The sequence below is a fragment of the Miscanthus floridulus genome, chromosome 3, assembly GCF_019320115.1.
Source record: "Miscanthus floridulus cultivar M001 chromosome 3, ASM1932011v1, whole genome shotgun sequence".
Taxonomy (NCBI): Eukaryota; Viridiplantae; Streptophyta; class Magnoliopsida; order Poales; family Poaceae; genus Miscanthus; species Miscanthus floridulus.
Window position 1 is genome coordinate 19,666,920 of NC_089582.1, and position 19,236 is coordinate 19,686,155.

A 19,236-nucleotide genomic window follows, 5' to 3' on the forward strand; every position below is an offset into this window, starting at 1 on the left:
GGCACGTTCCTAGATGGCACCCAAACTCAAGATTAAATATCGATCATCAGGTAATAAGTTAAACATATCCAGGTGTTCCAACTCATAAATACAAAGTCTTCCTTTAGCTGTAGGCTCCTGTACTGTTTTGGTACTTTACGGTACTGTTAGTTCACGTTTAACTTTTTATTTAATCGAATAAAATAGAAAGACGGCAAAAAGGTAATGGCTAGAGGAAGAAGTTACATGCGGCCGACTATTAGCTAGGAAACGAAAACTGTCATTTTCCAGGTTTGTAAATAGTGAAGCAAAGATAAATAAAGGTCATTTTCAAGAGGAATTGCAGGCAGCGTAATCACACGACAACTGCGGAAACCCCAAGAAACTACCGTGTGAAGAGATCCCTTTTACACATAGCTGTCTATGCTGTTAACTTTTGACGTGTTCTTTTATAAATATATATATTATTCCAGAGAGGATATGAAATGTGTGCCAATTGGATGTAGCTGTCTACATTAATTTTGACGCGGTTTTTATATGTATTAAGGCTCTCTTTGGTAGGGCTTTTAGTATTAGGCTTATCTACCCATACATGCACATATGAAAATGGCTTGTGAAGCTAAAATTGGGGCTACTTTTTTTTGTCTAAAAGCTGAAACCCAAATAAATATGTTTTTTCATTACTTCTTCGTTTTAAAAAAGACGCAAACCATACTAAACAACGCAAGGCGTTAATACGACGCGACTACTTTGATACATACATACATACACTAATATAGTTGAATTGTTTCAACGTTTTAAATTCCCTGATATATACGGTTATATAGTTTATAGTCTGTGGCTGCAGGTGATGAACGATTCCAAGGACACGAGGCACGCATGACGCATCCTAAGGTATGGCCCACATTTCAATTATTTTCTCTTTATATATATTTATATATATATATATATGTATGTATATATATGTATATATATGTGTGTATATATGTGTGTGTATATATATATGGGGTGCATTCTCTGTACTCGTGGGAGTAGTTGTGCAAGTATACGCACGCTGAGGGTAGCCAGTCCAGCGGACGTACAGGTTAGTGGATATCTGGAGGACGAGGCTGGACGAAAAACTCGAAGCTCGTTAGCTCGCTCGGCTTGTGGCTGGCTCGACTCGGCTCGGCTCGGCTCGGCTTGTTAGGATAACGAGCCGAGTCAAGCCAAGATTTTAGCTCGTTAGCTATAACGAGCCAACTCGAGCCAGCTCGCGAGCTAAACGAGCCAAGCTTTCAGAAAAAAGTATTATTTAAGGTTGTTAGATGCATGAATACTATAGTATTTTATTATACTTGTGTCGGGTACCACAAGAAGGGGTCCCCTAAGCAAAAAACCGAAAAACTCGCTTAGACCCCGTCAGAATCAAAGCCGAGAGACAACTATTGGCTAACCCCCAGCCTTGTCCGAGGCCACCGACTCTCCGCCTTGCTCGAGGTCTCGCACGAAAGGCCTCGGACGGCCTACCGAATCTCCGTATCGCTCGAGGCCTCGCACGAAGGGCCTCGGACGGCCTACCGAATCTCCGCCTCGCTCGAGGCCTTGCACGAAGGGCCTCGGACGGTCTACTGATTTTCCGCCTCGCTCGAGGCCTCGCACGAAAGGCCTCGGACGGGGAACCAATTCTCCGTCTCGCCCAAGGCCCCGCGCGTACAGCCTCGGACGAGATGCCGATTCTCTGTCTCGCTCGAGGCCAGCTCGGCAATAACCCCGTCGCCTCTGCCTCGACCGATCTCCCCAACAGAGCGTCGTGTCTAATTAATGCGACCAACCACTCCCGCGACATCAGACGGAGGACGGCTCGACACAGCAGAGCAGCCGACGAGACGGGAAGTCACATCAGCACCATACCGTCCAGGATAGGACAGGGGTTACCGGCCGCTGTGCTCGGTACTGTACCCACGACCAACGCCCGTACTGTACTGCGCTACCTAACCCCTGCTCTAGGAACAACGCGGCGTGCGGAGTCAAGTCCGGGTTACTATAGCCTCGGAATCAGTGTACAGGACCAACTGCTCCCTCCACGCCTCGGCAATCTACTTCAGGGTCTTGGCAACCTCGAGATTCGCGCCCGCCGAGCCCCCCACGACGGCTTGGCCTCGGCACCAACTGAGCCTCGGCTCTTCACGCGATCAACACACAGCGACCAACATGTCGCCCACCAGGCCCTGCATCAAGCTATCACTAGAGCTCCCACGTCGCACAGGATCGGATGTGACCGGCGTGTTGCTCCAGCACTTCAAGGGCAGGACCACTCCATCGACCATGCCGCCACAGTAACAGGCTACAGGGCTCGGACATGCCGCCTCTGTTCGCACGACTCCACGTAGCTAACACATGTATCACCCCTGTCCCCCTTCAACTATAAAAGGAAGGGACCGGGACCGTTTCTAGGGGGGTCCGGAAGTCACGAGATAGACGAACACGTATAGAAGGATAGACTTACTCTCACGCTCGTACACTCCCAGGCATAGACGGGTTCACGAGGTAGACGAACACACGCTCGACACTCCGTAGCGCGCACGCTTCCCCGCTGCTTGAGATCAACATCTCAAGCAATCCACGCCGCTCCACGCAGAGACCTGGGACTAGCTCTCTCTCTCGCCCTGCTTGTAACCCCCTACTATGAGCATTTCGATGCAAGGAATACAAGACCGATCTCTTAGACTGGACGTAGGGCACCTATTGCCCGAACCAGTATAAACCTTGTGTCTCTTTGCATCACCATCCGGGATTAGGGACACGCAGTACATTTTTACTAGTTGGTTGAGGGCCCGCCGGTCCAAAACACCGACAACTTGTATATATATTAGCGTATATTAATTTTTTTATTCGATTTAAGGTTGTTAGATGCATTTCTTTTGTATTATTATTATTCTCAAACTTTAGATAAATGCAAATATTATATTTTGTGTATTTTTTTATACCTGGCTCGCGAGCTTAACGAGCCAGCTCGAGCTTTTAACGAGCCGAGCCGAGCTGGCTTTCTGACTCGTTAGGATAACGAGCCGAGCCGAGCTGGCTCGTTATCTTAACAAGCCGAAACGAGCCGAGCCGGCTCGTTATCCAGCCCTAGGAGGATCCAATTAGGCATGCCGCATGCATGTAACAAATTTAATTAACTAGTATAATGCCTGTGCTAACGCAACGGCAGCGATGCACACGAGAACAACCAAATAACTACATTTTTTTCCAAGAAACAACCAAAGTGGTAGGAAGCTGAGTAAAGCACCAATTTTTTTCATGTGAAAGAAAAATTACAAGGTTGCAATTGAACAATTAGGACAGCTTTGTTTTTTCTGGGAAGTCATCAATGGGGGCCGACCGCCATTTGGTTTTCTCATGTAAGTCATTTCAGAGCATAAGGGACACCAACCACAAGTACACAACTGTACTTATTAAACTCACAATTTGAAACATATGATGATGGGTTCAGCAACAGAGTAACCAATTCTATTTATGGATTTAAAATAATGACAGCTGGCAAAACAAATACCTGGTCTGTAAATGCGAAAGAGTTCCATTGTTCCGTTGCAATGGAGGCGACAATTCTCTATCGGTGGTGATCTGCCACTATTTCCTCTTCCCTATGATATATGTGCAGTGATATAGCTCATATGAGAACTTAGCTAAGATACAGTCAATATAATCTATCAATATAATCACACTACCTGAGTTCATTTGAAGATCGAAAAGAACTGGTAAGAATAGCATCAGATGGAACTAACTGGTGTATGTGTGTTTCTATTGGGGGAGGAGGACAAGCAAGTCTTGCTGGACCCCAGAACATTTAAAATCTGCTCTTCCAAGATTCCATCTTCACCAAGAACCTAAATAAGTAAGCAGTTCAAATATAATCGTTAAGGAAAAAATATATAACAGATCAACACAAAGTCAAAGCATTCGAAACTAACAAAGTGAAATAAAGAAAAGAACCATTGAAACTCAGAGACAATTTCCCACCCAACTGTTGGCGTTGAGGACTTTTGTCGAGCAAGTGGTGTGCGCTATTGGCTGGTCAAGCAGCCCGCTTTGCTTACCAGTGACTACCATGGCAAAGTCCGATCCTTGTGTGCTTGCGGCAGCCCTACAACTTAAATTCACTCCTGCTGGCAGCTCTGAACTGCATCACGTTGCTTCATGGTGGCGTCCAGCATGCTGCATCGGCCGCATGGTCACCACCATGGTCCGTGCGGTGGCTGCTGGAAGAGGAAATCTAGGTTCGAGAAAAAACTGACGAATGGATTGGAGATTCTTGAGCGGGCGGGTTTAGACACATACCATGGTGGAAGCGGCGAGGACGGCGCGTCATCCATTGTTTTCCACCGCCTAGGCCGCGAAGGCCTCCACCGATGCGCCGTCATCACGTCGGCGCTGCCGGGACTCCACGATGACGGCCACGTCATCAGGAGCCTCCGCCAGGATCCTCCCTGCCGCGTCCTGGCCCTTGGCGGCGTCGCGGGAGGATAGAACGATGTGGAGGCCGTGGGGCACGAGCCGGCGGGCTGCTCCGAAGCCTATCCTGCTTACCAGGGCGTCCAGCTCGTCGCGGGTGAGGCGCGCGTAGGAGGAGAGCTTCACATCGACGTCGCCCTCCAGCTTGCGCTCCTCCCGCCGCAGCTCCTCCCACACGGACTCAGTGGACGAAACTCATCTTGGCCGGCGCCTAGGTCGGTGCCACGGCCTCGTCTGCCATCACCGTCCAGGCTGGGGCGTCCTCAGATCCGGCCGACGCCGCGTCCTCGGTGGGGTGATGAGATCCTGACGATCGCCGCTGCGGAGGCAACGTACGTGCTGCGGCGAGACGAGGATGGTGCGGAGGCAGGAGATCGAGCGGAGGCGGACTCCGCGTAGAAAGAGCCGCATATTTCTCGTGCGTCATTTTTTCTCGCGTCAATATTCCTTTTTCCGCGACGCACGAAGGGGGAGGAGGAATACCATACAAAATATGCTGATCGCTGGATCGTGCGTGAGTAATAAGAGAGAATATTGAGGACAGATCTGGGCGGTTAATTCGGATGTGGTTGATTGTGTGTGTACAATTTTTAGGGTGCATTTAGGATGGCCATCTCAGCGGGGGACGCTTTTCTGGATGGACCCAGCGAAGAAAACTGGGTATATTAGTAGGGTAGATGAATAAATAAAATAATATATATGGCTGTACAGTTACCGTGATTCTCGCTGGCCGTGATTCACCTATCTGTATTACTATAAGCTTGCTCGTGTATGAGTATGTACGACTACGTACTAATCGGTCAGCAATATATGTGTTATCTAACATAAGGAGTACCTGTATATACTTTTTAGAATGGAGTATCGTACATACTTTTTAGAATAGTATTTATACATACTTTTTGAATACTTTTAGAATAGTATTTATATGTACCTTTTGAAATGGAGTATCCGTACATACTTATTAGAATAAAGTATTTATATATACTTTTTGGAATGGAGTATGCAGACATACGCCATAGTATAAGTGCATACTTAGACCACACGATCGGAGTATATGTGCATACATTCACGTATGGAGGTATATAAAACAACGAGTATGTATTCATACTATTTTGAGAATAAAATATGCGTGCATACTTTTTTGAGAAGGGAGTATGTGTATATATTTTTCTCGGCAAAAACAGATTTAATTAATGAATAAATAAAATAATATATATGGCTGTACAGTTGCTGTGATTCTCGCTGGCCGTGATTCACCTATCTCTTATTATCAATCCAGGGAGCTTTGGCCGCCTCTCAGGGTGGCCACGTCGCCCCGAAATCCCCCCACCGTCCGATGATGCGATCGACCGTCCAGGCTACGCCTAGCCACTCGCTACAGTCACCGCCCCCGCGACGAAAACCGCCCCGTCTCTCCCCGACCCCGACGGCCTCGTCCTCTCCGCTCTCTCTCTCTCTCGCTCTCCCTCCCTCGCTACCGGCTCGCGGAGCGGCTCAGGCGACGGCGCGGGACGACCTCGCCGGTGGCCCCCCATCCGCACGGCGGAGACCTCCCTCCTCCTTCTCCTCCTCCTCCTCCAGCACCACCACCACCACGCCGCTTCCTCCCCGCGACGCGACGCGGTGGGTCGCGCGGCCTAGGGTTTCGGCCCTCCGTCGCCGGTCGTCCCCGCGCCCGCGCCGCCACCCAGCGGAAACCCTGACGCCCCGGAGGCCTCTCGCGGCGGAGAAACCTCCGTGGTGGCCGTGCATGACCACGGGGAGGTCACGTCGACAACCTCGGAGGTGGATCTGGAGCGGCCGCTCGCGAGGCCCCTACCGGCACCCGATCTGAGGCTGGACCACGCCGTCGACCTCCCGCAGCCAACGGACGCGGTGGATCTGCGGCGACCAGCCGGATCCAGCGCGGGATGCAGCTCCTTCCACCTCGCCTCGCATCCGGACCTCAAACTCGCCCGCCGCATCGGGAGCGGCCCGCCCGGGCCCGCCGCGGGCTCCTCAATGCCTCCTCCAGTCGGGGAGCCTGCGCTACTTTCGTCGGCCAAAACCTAGGTATGGACCAAACCCTAAACAGCAGCGTGCGCTCTCTCCCCTTCTCCCTCCCCTTCCCTAAACTCCCTCTCCTCGCTACGGGGATCGTGCCCCCCCCTGTTGCCTGCAGCGACCAAGGTCGCCCAGTGTCCATCGTCTCCTGTTATTCTCCTATGCAGAACTGATATCCTTACCTGTACATTGATGGTTAACTGTTTCATTCATGCCATCTACTGAGGCTTGGGGATTGTGCGATGATGATTCTTTAAAGACTGAGACAATGGAATTGTGTAGTGATGATTATATAACTATTTCATTCGTCCATGAATCTTGCTATTTTCGGTGCCTTGGTGGCCACTGTGTCCTTAGATTACTTGCACATTTTTACCCGTTTGTTACTCAGTATACATCCATTGTCAATAATGTCTTTGCTTCATATGATTGATCGGTTGTTCTATTACTGAGCACACACCCCATTGCCAATGATGTATTACCAGTTGGCCTTACTAACAAGCCAATTTATTACTTGCTGAACTACGATTTCAGGGTAATTTTTTCCTTAAATTCCTAGGCCATACCTATGCGTTGCCTTCGGTCTGTAATTCATGTTCTATGGTTCCCACAAAAAAGGGTACCGTTGCTTACCTCTCTCTCAGTTTTTTGGGGGATTGTAGACTGCTTTGCTCCATTTCATGATTAGTTGAGTATGCAGTTTAGGGGCTACGCACAGAAACAGTCTGGTATTCCCTAGCTCGTACGTTGATGATTAATTGTTTCATTCATGCCATCTACTGAGGCTTGGGGATTGTGCGATGATGATTCGTTAAAGGCTGCGACAATGGAATTGTGCAGTGATGATTATATAATTATTTCATTCTTCCATGAAACTTGCTATTTGCGATGCCTTTGTGGTGACTGTGTACTTATATTACTTGCACATTTTATCCATTTGTTACTCAGTTTACATCCATTGTCAATGATGTCTTTGCTTCGTACGATTTATCGGTTGTTCTATTACTGAGCACACACCCCATTGCCAGTGATGTATTACCAATTCGGCTTACTAGGAAGGCAATATATTACTTGCTGAACTGCAATATCAGCCTCATTTTTTCCTAAAAATGCCTAGGCCATAGCTATGTATCTAGACAGTGTGTGTCTAAGTACATAGCAAAAACAATGTATATCTACAAAAACCAAAACATCTTATAGTTTGGAATGGATGGGATAGTAGACTTGAAGGAATGAGGGTGCCTCACAATCTGATACATATCAAATGATGAACAAGTGGTTGTTGCTGTAGTACACCTGTTTACATGAATCCTCATTTTTTTTGGTAGTATTGTATACCAGCCAGTCAGTCATTATTTCTAACCAAACACCCCACAGTCCTATGTATAACAAATTTACTGGAGTCATACCACTTGCAATCTTTTATGAATCCACTGAAATAGCATTAGAACATACAGGTCATTTAGTACAAGAGAAATACAATTTTTGATGATACAAGTCAGTGAGTACAAAAGAGTATCTTTGCAATAGAGGTGATGTGCCTTCATTGTTGTTTTTTTACAGGAATTTTACCATGCTTATTTTTGTAGTAGATTAACCGGTTTTCCAAGCCTTTTTCCTTCTGAAACAAGACAGAAAGGTAGTTTGCTCTGTATCTAGGTACCACGATCTTGTGGATTATGAAACTGTTATATTTATTTTAACAAGAGATTAAACGTTCTGTATAAATGGAGAGGGTAGGATGTTAAGATCTGGAAATAGTTAGTTAGTTGCTTCTATATGGATTTACAATATTCAGCCAGCTTCACATGCCTCATCAAATTTCACAGGTTGGCTATTTTTATTCCAGATTTGTTTTTTCACAAAGCTGCTGTACCTAGACTTAACACTAAATTTATGGCTGATGGCTTAAATGCAGAATTCATGGGTGTAGGCCACGAAGACGCAAATACACGGGTAAGGTAAATGCCATTTCCTTACTTCTTCCAGTTTCTAATCTCTATGTGACTCTAGAGGAGGAAAAAAATGCTTCATGCTCAGTGTAAATTTTTTCTCCTTTAATTCCTAGGCCATACCTATGCATTGCCTTCGGTCTGTGATTCATATTCTATGGTTCCCACAAAAAAGAGTACCGTTGCTTACCTCTCTCTCATTTTTTTGGGGGGTTGTACACTGCTTTGCTCCATTTCATGATTAGTTGAGTATGCAGTTTAGGGGCTGCGCACAGAAACAGTATGCTATTCCCTAGGTCGTAGGTTGATGATTAATTGTTTCATTCATGCCATCTACTGAGGCTTGGGGATTGTGCGATGATGGTTCTTTAAAGACTGAGACAATGGAATTTTGCAGTGATGATTATATAATTATTTCGTTCTTCCATGAGACTTGCTATTTGCGGTGCCTTTGTGGTGACTGTCGTTATATTACTTGCACGTTTCTTTCAGTTGTTACTTAGTTTACATCCATTGTCAATGATGTCTTTGCTTCATACGATTTACCAGTTGTTCTATTACTGAGCACACACCCCATTGCCAATGATGTATTAGCGGTTCGGCTTACTAGGAAGACAATTTATTACTAGATGAACTGCAATATCAGGGTCGTTTTTTCCTTAAAATGCCTAGGCCATAACTATGTATCTAGACAGTGTGTCTAACTGCATAGCAAAAACAATGTATATCTAGAAATTCTAAAACATCTTATAATTTGGAATGGATGGGGTAGTACAGTTGAACGAATGAGGGTGCCTCACAATCTGATACATATCAGCTGATGAACAAGTGGTTGTTGCTTGAGTACACCTGTTTACATGAATCCTCGTTTTTTTTGCCTAGTATTGTATACCAGCCAGTCAGTCATTCTGTGTACCCAAACACCCCAAGGTCCTATGTATAACAAATTTACTGGACTCATACCACTTGCAATCTTTTATGAATCCACTGAAATTGCATTAGAACATACAGGCCATTTACTACAAGAGAAATAACCTTTTAGGTGATACAAGTCAGTCAGTACAGAAGAGTATCTTTGCAACAGAGATAATATGCCTTTATTGTTGGTTTTTTTCAGGATTTTACCATGCTTAGTTTTGTAGTAGATTAACCAGCTTTGCAAGCCTCTTTCCTTCTGAAACAGGACAGAAAGGTAGTTTACGCTGTATCTAGGTAGCACGATCTTGTGGATTATGAAGGTGTTATATTTCTTTTAACAAGAGATTAAACATTCTGTATAAATGAATAGGGTACGATGTTAACATCTGCAAATAGTTAATTAGTTGCGTCTAGATGGATTTACAATATTCAGCCAAGCTCACATGCCTCATCGAATTTCACAGGTTGGCTATTTTTATTCAAAAAATGTTTTTTTCACAAAGCTGTTGTGCCTAGACTTAACACTAAATCTATGCCTGATGGCTTAAATGCAGAATTCATGGGTGTAGGCTACGAAGACGCAAATACACGGGTAAGGTAAATGCCATTTACTTCTTCCAGTTTCTAATCTCTATATGACTCTAGACGGAAAAATAACATGCTTCATGGTCAGTGTAAAAACAGAAGCTTTAGAGTATTTCTCATGCAGTGTAAAGACCTGAAATAGTTTATTGCATTGGCTCCTATGTTTTTGCTACGAAATGTCATCTACCACATCAATCATTTCGGATTTATAATTCTGAATACTATTACCATGTTAGGTAAAAAAGTAGCTCCAATCGTTCAGCTCCTGTGCATATCATAGCTGCAGTACTCTCCTGATATTGTTTCCGTTCAAATATTAAGCATCTTTTTTACATGCGTCTTAACCACTTGGTTTGCCGGCGCGCGCGGTGGCGCGCGTCATGAACTAGTATTACTATAAGCTAACTGGCCTGGCGGCCTCCTGCGTTCATGGGAGGAGGGAGTAACTATGCCTAGGGAGTAGGAATTTTTTTTTTCACATATATATATACACACACTCATAAGACCTTGTTTGTATCATTACCTGCTAATATTTAACTAGCAAATGGCTCATGGCTAATATTAGCTAGCTAACTATTAGCCAATTTGTTCCAACTAGTAAGGTAATTGTTAGTTAGGTATCAACTAACAATTAGCTGAGCCCATTTGAATAAAAAAGCTAATTATTACTTATTAGCAGCTCACTATTACTCTTTTCATTCTAAATTATAAGTTGCTTCGACTTTTTTGATACATCAAGTTTGCTATTTTTCAGTACATGTTGTATGGTTAGATACATAAGAAAATCGATGTATAAAAAAAGTCAAAGCGACTTATAATTTGAAACGAAGATGATATAGTTGTTTGGATCTAAATAGGACTTAAAATTAATTAATATTTCGAAGTTGTCGTCTCCACTCTCCAGTGATGGCTGTATAAGATATGGTTTGGTAGTATAAAAAAAAAGATATATGGTTTGGTTCTTGGAGATTGTTAGTTGATGATTAGTTGGTCTGCACAGTTCCGTCACGCATTCGGCGAAGCTACGAAGCTACCGACGGCTGAGATCTCGCCTGATCTGTAACCGACGGCCGGATGACGTGGCAAGGGAATAAAAGTGGAGCCCAATATACATGATGAGTGATCTAAATTAATTGTTATTGTGAGAATATTCTCGAGGCAGCCATTGCTGACACGTTCAAAAGTTAGTTTCTTTCGTATAGTACTACTCGTTAATTAATTATTAGTTTTGGTCATCGCAGGATAGGGTTGAGATCGACTTGGGAGACGTGTCACGTCCTTGACATAGACTAATAAGTGTACGTGTAAATAAAGTGATAGTCAAAGTGAAGACGCTGATTAATCAGATCAGAGAAGAAAAGATTGCAGCTCAGCTACTCCATCCCTTTCGTCCGTGGTCAGTACTAACACTAATTAATCATTTGAAGTTTAAGGTCTTTAAATGTATCATTTTGATAGTAAATTTCTCTTAAAATCTACTACGAAATTGCTACAAGTTTTAAAAGCTCGGTCAAAAAAAACTTTGCCTAAAATTTTGTTAGAAATTGAAAAAAAAAACAAAAATAAAAGTTGGCCCAATTTTTAGAGGAAAATGATCCTAACAACCAATATTAGCCACACTTCTCCTAGCAACTATGTTTGGCTGACAACTATGCTTGCATGATGCCATACATTCTTGCCTAAGGCTACTAAGGTTAGTCTAACCTTAGGTAAATGTTAGGCAAAAGGAGTTGAATCTAAAAGGGGTGAGTCAAATGACTAACAAGTTATATAGACTAATAAGTTGTGGTAACAAGCAAGCAGTAGCTAATAAATTGTCACAGGTGCAGCAAGGCTTTTTGCTCCCAGTTGGGAAACCCCTTTAGTCCCGGTTTCCCAACCGGGAGCACCAATCCGGGACTAAAGGTACCCTCCTTTAGCCCCGGCTTGATGCCCGGGACTAAAGGGGGACCTTTAGTCCCGGTTGAAAACATCAACCGGGAGTAAAGGGGGCCTCCAGGCCTAGCCAGGGACCGCCACGGGACAGGACATTGAGTCCCAGTTGGTGTTACCAACCGAGACTAAATGTCCCTCTCTTTTTTTTCTTTTTTTGGTTTTTATTTTTGGTTTCTTTTTTCATTTAATGATTAGTTTTGATATTAAAATACATTTTCGAATACGCTGCTAATAGTGATGACGAGGGCGGTGTCGGTGGCTGGGCCGGGTGATGGCCGTCCGGAGGCGGTGATGACGAGGGCGGTGTCGGTGATGGGCCGGGTAGTGTCGGTGGCGGCGCGAGCGTCGTGGCCGACCGGGCCGGGTTGGAGTCGTCAGGGCCGCGCGCGCGGCGTCAGTGGCGGCGTGGCGTCAGAAGCGGTGTGGCGTCAGGGGCGGCGTGGCGTCGGGCGTCAGGGGCGGCGTGCGTCAGGGGCGGCGTTAGGGGCATGGCGCGGCGTCAGGGGCGGCGTGGCGTCGGGCCGGGCCGTAGTGTGGCGTCGGGGCCGAGCGTCGGGGCGGTGGGGCGTCGGGGCGCCGGGCCGGGGTGGTCGGGGGGCGGCGCGTCGGCGAGCGCGCTTAGTCGGGGCGTGCGACGCCGGGGTGGTGGGGTGCCGGTGTGCGTGCGGGCGCTCGCGAGGTGCGGCGTTGGCGGCAGATCGGACGAGCGGCGGCGGGTCTGTTAAGGCTTGGCTCGGCAGTGGGGAGGAGGAAGAAGAGGAGCCGGGGCGGGCGCAGAGGCTATATAAGGGAGAGGACCTTTAGTCCCGGACGCCACCACCAGCCGAGACTAAAGGCCCTTTAGTCCCGGGCCCTATTAACGCCCGGGACTAAAGGTCGCACCTTTAGTCCCGGCTGGTGGTGGCGCCCGGGACTAAAGGTTTTTGGCGGGCAGCCAAACTGCAGTTTCGCTGCCCGCCGATTCATTAGGATTTTAATATATTTCTTTTTACACAAATGATAAAAGGATAGTTAATTGCATAGAAAATTAAATAAAAGACATAAAAATATTTTAAAAATATAGATTCTATTTTGCTTTATTGCACACAGAAAAATTATGTGACCTAAAGTTTTAATTTTTTTAATAGCTACTTTAACCTTCCTTCATGTAAATATGCAAGCTTGAAGTGATTTTGAGCTCAAATTGCTTACAAATGAAAAAAAACCACAATAAAGAACCATATATATATATAGTGAACAAAATGAGATAAGACAATGGTGAAACATGAGAGTATGAAGTTGGTAACCTTTAGAACCGAAGAATCGACGGAGGAATCGAAGAAATCGACGGAGGAATCGAAGAATGGATGGAGAAAGAGCAAGAACACTGCTTAAATTTGAACTGAAGCTCTCGGGCGGGCTCGGAGAGGAAGAAGACGGCCAGCCGGATTTATAGGGGGGACCTTTAATCCCGGTTGGTGGTCCAACCGGGACTAAAGGTCACTTTCCAGTCCCGAGCCACGCCACTAGCCGGGACAAGAGCTTTACTCCCGGTTGGAGCCACCAACCGGGAGTAAAGGTCGACCTTTAGTCCCGGTTGGTGGCTCCAATCGGGACTAAAGGTCCCCTGTCACAACGGCCTGGCGCAGGAGCCGTTGGGTAGAGACCTTTAGTCTCGGTTGGAGCCACCAACCGGGACTAAAGGTCTCTCTAGTCCCGGGCGCAATATTTTCCGGGACTAGAGCCTGGTTTGGCCCTTGGATAAAGGTCTGTTCTCTACTAGTGTGTGATTGTCTAAGGTTAGTTGTAGCAATCTTAAGCTATAATCTAAACATGCCCTTATAGTACAAAACCAACCCAAATTTAACTCCTTCACTCGCTTAGGTATGCCACACTAAGCTAAGATGATACTAAAACAACTCAACTCAACCAGTGGTTCTGAAATGTATAATGGAGAACAAAATGACTAAACTATCAACTTCCACCGCAACCCAATTTGGAAACCAACACCAATCATAATCAAGAACATGAAAGAAAACACCCAAAACAACTAATCAAGATGACGTGGTCTAAAAACAGTCACTGTTGCCAAGCATGCAACTCTTACTTCCAATCGAGGCCACAAGCTTGCATTGTGTCAACATGAGCCACCATGTAGAGATTGCAGGTGCGCCCAAGTCCATAGCAGCAAATCAACCGCTGCACAAACCCAATAGATGACTTGCCATAGGTAATGTCTCCAATAAAGAAACAACATAGGTAGCGCTCATCATCGTCATACCAGCAATCTGATACAACATTTTCACCTAAGGGATCCCCTAGGGAGGGTCAAGTAAACTTCGTGGGATTGAATCCTGATTTTCGTTTCTTGTTATGTATGGAGTCTTAATGATTCGTATCACCATGTGGTGGAATGTGATGTAAGTGTCATGGATTTATGCTAAACCGGTACATACATTCATTCGTGAATGTTTGGACGCCGGAATATTTATAATCCTTTAATCTAAAAATGATGATGCCTCTAAGGAGAGTGGTGCTCCAAGCGTTACTATTGCCTGCAAAGGCATGAGGCAAAGAAAGGATGTCGTCGCCCAAAGGGTCCCTATACAAAATCAATGTCATATTTGATGATCTTTGAAATACAAAGATGTTTCATATATATTAATCATGCATATAGTTTAAATAACAGTTGGTCAACTTATTTAATGAAGAAGAATGTTTTTTAATCCTAATTAATACGCCTACTGAAAGTAAAAAAGATGGAATAGCTCAGTATATATATGTGTATCCACAGCTGAGGCAATATCCATGCATGCACGACAGGCAGGTAGAATAAAGAGAAGAGAGCTGCCTAATTGTGGCCTAACCTGTTGGCACAAATGATTGATGGATGTCCCTAACCTGGACAAAAGTCGAGTCAGAGCCATAGATTGCAGTTTTGGAAGCATGTGCATGCATGCTAACTCTCTCTCTCCTTTTGCATTGGGATCATCTTTGAGTCAAGATGCTACTCGTAGAGATCTGCTCAGCGGCGGCTGCCTGGGAATGGTGCGTAACGTGGCGGTCCTGTGCGTGTACGATGATGTGCAGCGTTTTACCTACCGTATGGAAAGCGAGTGACAGGCAGGACAGGACTGGTGTGTGGAGCAGTATGCATGTATACTGACCGATGAGCTAGGTGAAGGAATGCTTTGTTCTCATGCGAAGACATAGGACGCGACTACGCGAGTACTCTCTTTCATTCTGAATTATAGATCATTTTTAGTTTTTAGATATATTGTTTTTAGTACACATATATTTAGACCTATTAAAGCTAACCATACGTATAATTTTAGAACGAAGTGAGACCGTACCTATAGTACCGAGATAAACTTGATGGCGCAAGATTTTGTGGCCGCACACACCCAACCAACTGCATGCATTGCAGCATCGTTGCACGAAACAGTCCTGAATCCCAAACAGTCCTGAACCTCTGTGGCATCTGTCGGCGAAGCCCATCGGCACACACTGGCCATGGCCCATGGGCTGGAAGCTGGAATCTGCCGGCAGGCCGTTGATTCTCTATCACCATCAGATAGCTTGAGCTCCTGGTTGTACAACGCCACAATTTGCCATTTTGTTGGTTCGTTGGGTTTAACAACCTTTTTGTTTTTCATTAGTAGACCACTAATGTCGGTGTTTAGAGTTGCCACCAACAAGTAAATTTCTAATATTATGCATCTGGCTCGGATGGTGTGCTAAGAGGACATAAGGTTTATACTGGTTCGGGCAGAATGTCCCTATGTCTAGTTCGTTGCTGCCGCTTGTGTTACTGGCACTGAAAGTTCGTAGTAGGGGTTACAAACGGGCGAGAGAGGGACATATCCCAAGTCTCTGATGGAAAGGGTGAACGGGTGCCGAGAGCTCGGTCGTTGCTCGGTTGTATGTTCGGGGTTCGATGAGTTGATTGGATTCGAGTCTCCTGTGGTGTGTTGCGATGAGTTCCGATTGATGCTATGTGTTGCGATCGTTTGTCCGATGCCCCTTATAGGACGCCCTGCTTTCCCTTTTATAGGCCAAGGGAAAGCAGGGGTTACAGCGAAGGGAAAAGAGAAGAAATGAGAAGGAGAAGAAGTCCTCCAGAATCGCCGGGTCCTTCTTTTCCTTTACCCGGGTCTCACCGACCCTGTAGACGTCAATAGGGACAGCTCCACCTCGTGGTCCTATCCGTCACTGGCGCCATGCGCAGGCATCGTCTCCCAGTCGTGGCGCTCCACTGCGTCCTAGTGGACGTCGTGGAGAACTGACGCGCCTATCAGTGTTCGTACAAGGGTTAGGCAGAACAGCACTGGTACGCCTGACGCTGTTCCTGATGTGAATCCCTAGGTATGGCCCGTCATGGCCACGAGTGATATTGGGGCATGCCGAGCACCTCTTTGGTGTCAGAGCTCTGACCCAGGCCCATTTGCTTGGACCTGGAGTGGTTGACGGCGGTATGGGTCTCCGTCGGGCGAGGCAGAGCCCGCGGCCCTGGGGTCGGGCGAGGCGGAGTCCTACCCCAGAGGCCGGGTGAAGCAGAGCGCAGACCCAAGGGTCAGGCAAGGCAGAGCCCGTGGCATTGGGGTCGGGCGAGGTGGAGTCCTCCCCTAGAGGCCAGGCGAGGCAGAGCCCGCGACCTCGGGGTTGGGCGAGGCGAAGTCCTCCCCCAGAGGCCAGACGAGGCGGAGCGCGGACCAAAGGGTCGGGCAAGATGGAGCATAGACCCAAAGGTTAGGCGAGGCGGAGTCTACAGCCTCGGGGTCGGGCGAGGCAGATGGCAGACCCAAAGGTCAGGCAAGGCGGAGTCCGCGACCTCGGGGTCAAGCGAGACGGAGCGTAGACCCAAAGGTCGGGCGAGGCGGAGCCCGCAGCCTTAGGGTCGGGCAAGGCGGAGTCCTCCCCAGAGGCCGAGTGAGGCGGAACCGGCCCTCAAAGGTTGGGCGAGGTGAAGCTTATGCACCTAGGGGTCAGTTGGAGCTGTAGTCACGCTCTTAACTGCTCGAACGTATCAACGTTGATAGTTATTAGCTCCTCCTCTTTGGGTACCTTAGTATTAGTTCCCGATAGTAGCCCCCGAGCCTGCAGAGGAGTAGAATACTCCTTGGATGTTTTTTCGAACAGGAGACCTCCGAGGGCGCTGGCCTTCTTTTGTTGCCCACGGCATGTCCTAGGGACGGTGATTCCCTCTCATCGAGGTCGGACCCTTCGCAGGTATGGCCGTGAGATTTGGTGGGTTGGAAAAGGTCTTTCCTGATTTTTGACCCCCATAGGGGCCCGTCATTCTATGACAGTGCATCCGGTCTCCTTGCGAGTCCAACTTTCCTCGAGCCCCCGCGCATAGCGGGGGTCCGATCAAAGGTTGGCTTGCCTTTGTGATTGTCACCCCATCCATGGTTTCCGCAACCAGAGGGGTGAGCCGTGCCATGATTTTCATCTACAGACGAGCCATGGTGCTCCGACTATGGTCAGCTTGGTGACCGACTTTAGATTCTCAGCGAGTCAGCGGCCAATCCATATAGTTCTCGGGTTTGTTCTACTGGTCCCGAGGGCTCCCTGCCTTTCTTTAGGGAAAAAACATGGATTGTACCTGGCTGAGACTCGATCATGGGCTGGGATGCCCATAGCGCTCATGCGCCTGGGTACTTAGCCGCTTGCGAGCGCATCCCTTATTTTAAGGGTGCCGGAGCGGTTGTCGAACCCGTCGATGGGCCAACCTTCGAACTCCTGGGCCTAGGCGGACCGTAGAGGTGTTTTTTGATCTGTATTCCTCTTACTTGTGATGAGTCATGGCCTGTTCGGAGAGGCAAAATGTCTGATGAGTTTTCCGAGGGAACGGACAGAGATTGCGTGCGCACTTCCCGTGGTGAGACATTATGGCTAATCGTGGCAGGCGCGGAGATCTAGGCGGATAGTTGGTTTCCTTGCACCTATCGCCCCTATAAATCAAGGGGTTCACCCCCCGGGTTCCATACCTTGCATCCTTGCCTCCGCAGCCATGACCGTCGCCGCTAATCGCTTAGGTCTCTTTCCTCCGCTGCCGTCGAGCCCGCATCCATCCACCCCCACCTCTAATGGATCCATGGTGTCGCTCTGACATCACCTTCTAGCGTATGGAAGGTCTCATCTATCGTGGTCTTCTCCGTGCGTGGACCTCAACCGAGGAGTGGTTGCTACCCAGTGAGGAGGATCTGCCATCGCCGCCTGACGGCTATGTGGTGTCGTTCGCCCACTTCCATGAGCGTGGGTTCGCGACTGCCACCCACAGATTTCTTCGGGGGCTGTTGCACTACTACAAGATCGAGCTGCAACACCTCAATCCCAATGGGATCCAGCACATGGTGGCGTTTGTCACCCTGTGTGAGGGATTCTCGGGGATCAGCGCCCACTTTGATCTGTGGAGGTACTTCTTCACCGTCACCCTCTAGAAGAAGAGGGAGAAGAGCGGTAGGCAAGAGCTGCATAAGCCGATGGGGTGCGCCGGCATCCAACTCCTAAACAATTGGGTCGACGAGTACCCATCGATGCGGCTGTCAATGTCCAACAAGGGGTGGCATTCGCAGTGGTTCTACCTCAAGAATGATGCCACCGCCCCTCTGCCAGAGTTCACCGGGCACCTGATCGAAGAGGCCCTAGAGTTATGGAGGAAGTGGGGTGTCCCGGAGAAGGACAAGAAGAAGATCCTGGACCACATCGTTACCATCCACATCCTGAAGGAGAGTAGCCTAAAGGGGTCGGGCCTCATCGGGGCCTACCACACAAGGAGCGTGGCGCCGTTGATGACATGCGCGCTCCCGCTGTACGCGATGACACCCGTGGCGTCGTTCGACGGAGCGATGCTCACCTAGGGGGCGCTCCCCAACTCCAAGATCATGCAACGCATCAAGGAGGCAATGGAGCCCTCGTGGGACGATGTAGGTGCCCCCCTCGATTTCGTTTACCCGGTGCCGGTGTCGGAGCATGCACACACAGTACAAGACACCAGCATTGGCCGAAGCCCTGTATGGGATATGGCAAATCTGAACTCTCTTTACTGAGTTGCCGTGGTAGTCTATTTATACAACTCTATCCATCTATTCCTAGTACAACGTACATGCTGTAACAGTAACTAGATAACATACAGGGCTGACTCTGCGTCGGCCTCTGCATATGGCTACAGTGCTGCAAGTGAGCCGTACGGCGTCTGCACCTGCAGCGGCTACAGTATCACATCAGGAGGCCTTTCGACGCCGCCTTCCCTTGCTGTGTTCACACAAGAAAAGCAGTAGTTTATTCTAACAGTGTTATCACCATAATCATAGGGCGAATGCTTGCAACATAGTATTGCAAGGAG

At 47.6% G+C, this 19,236-nt stretch overlaps 1 long non-coding RNA gene across 2 annotated transcripts; it reads right to left on the reverse strand.

Annotated features, from left to right (window-relative positions):
• Window positions 1–3,454: 3,454 nt before the first annotated feature.
• LOC136545145 (uncharacterized) lies at window positions 3,455–4,763 on the reverse strand. Of its 2 annotated transcripts, none has more exons than XR_010780931.1 (3): window positions 4,303–4,763; window positions 3,693–3,851; window positions 3,455–3,608 (listed from the first exon to the last, which is right to left on the reverse strand). It is a non-coding gene; the product is annotated as an uncharacterized lncRNA (long non-coding RNA). The 2 variants fall into 2 exon arrangements; XR_010780932.1 differs by having other exon boundaries at window positions 3,693–4,223.
• Between the last annotated feature and the right edge of the window lie 14,473 nt (window positions 4,764–19,236).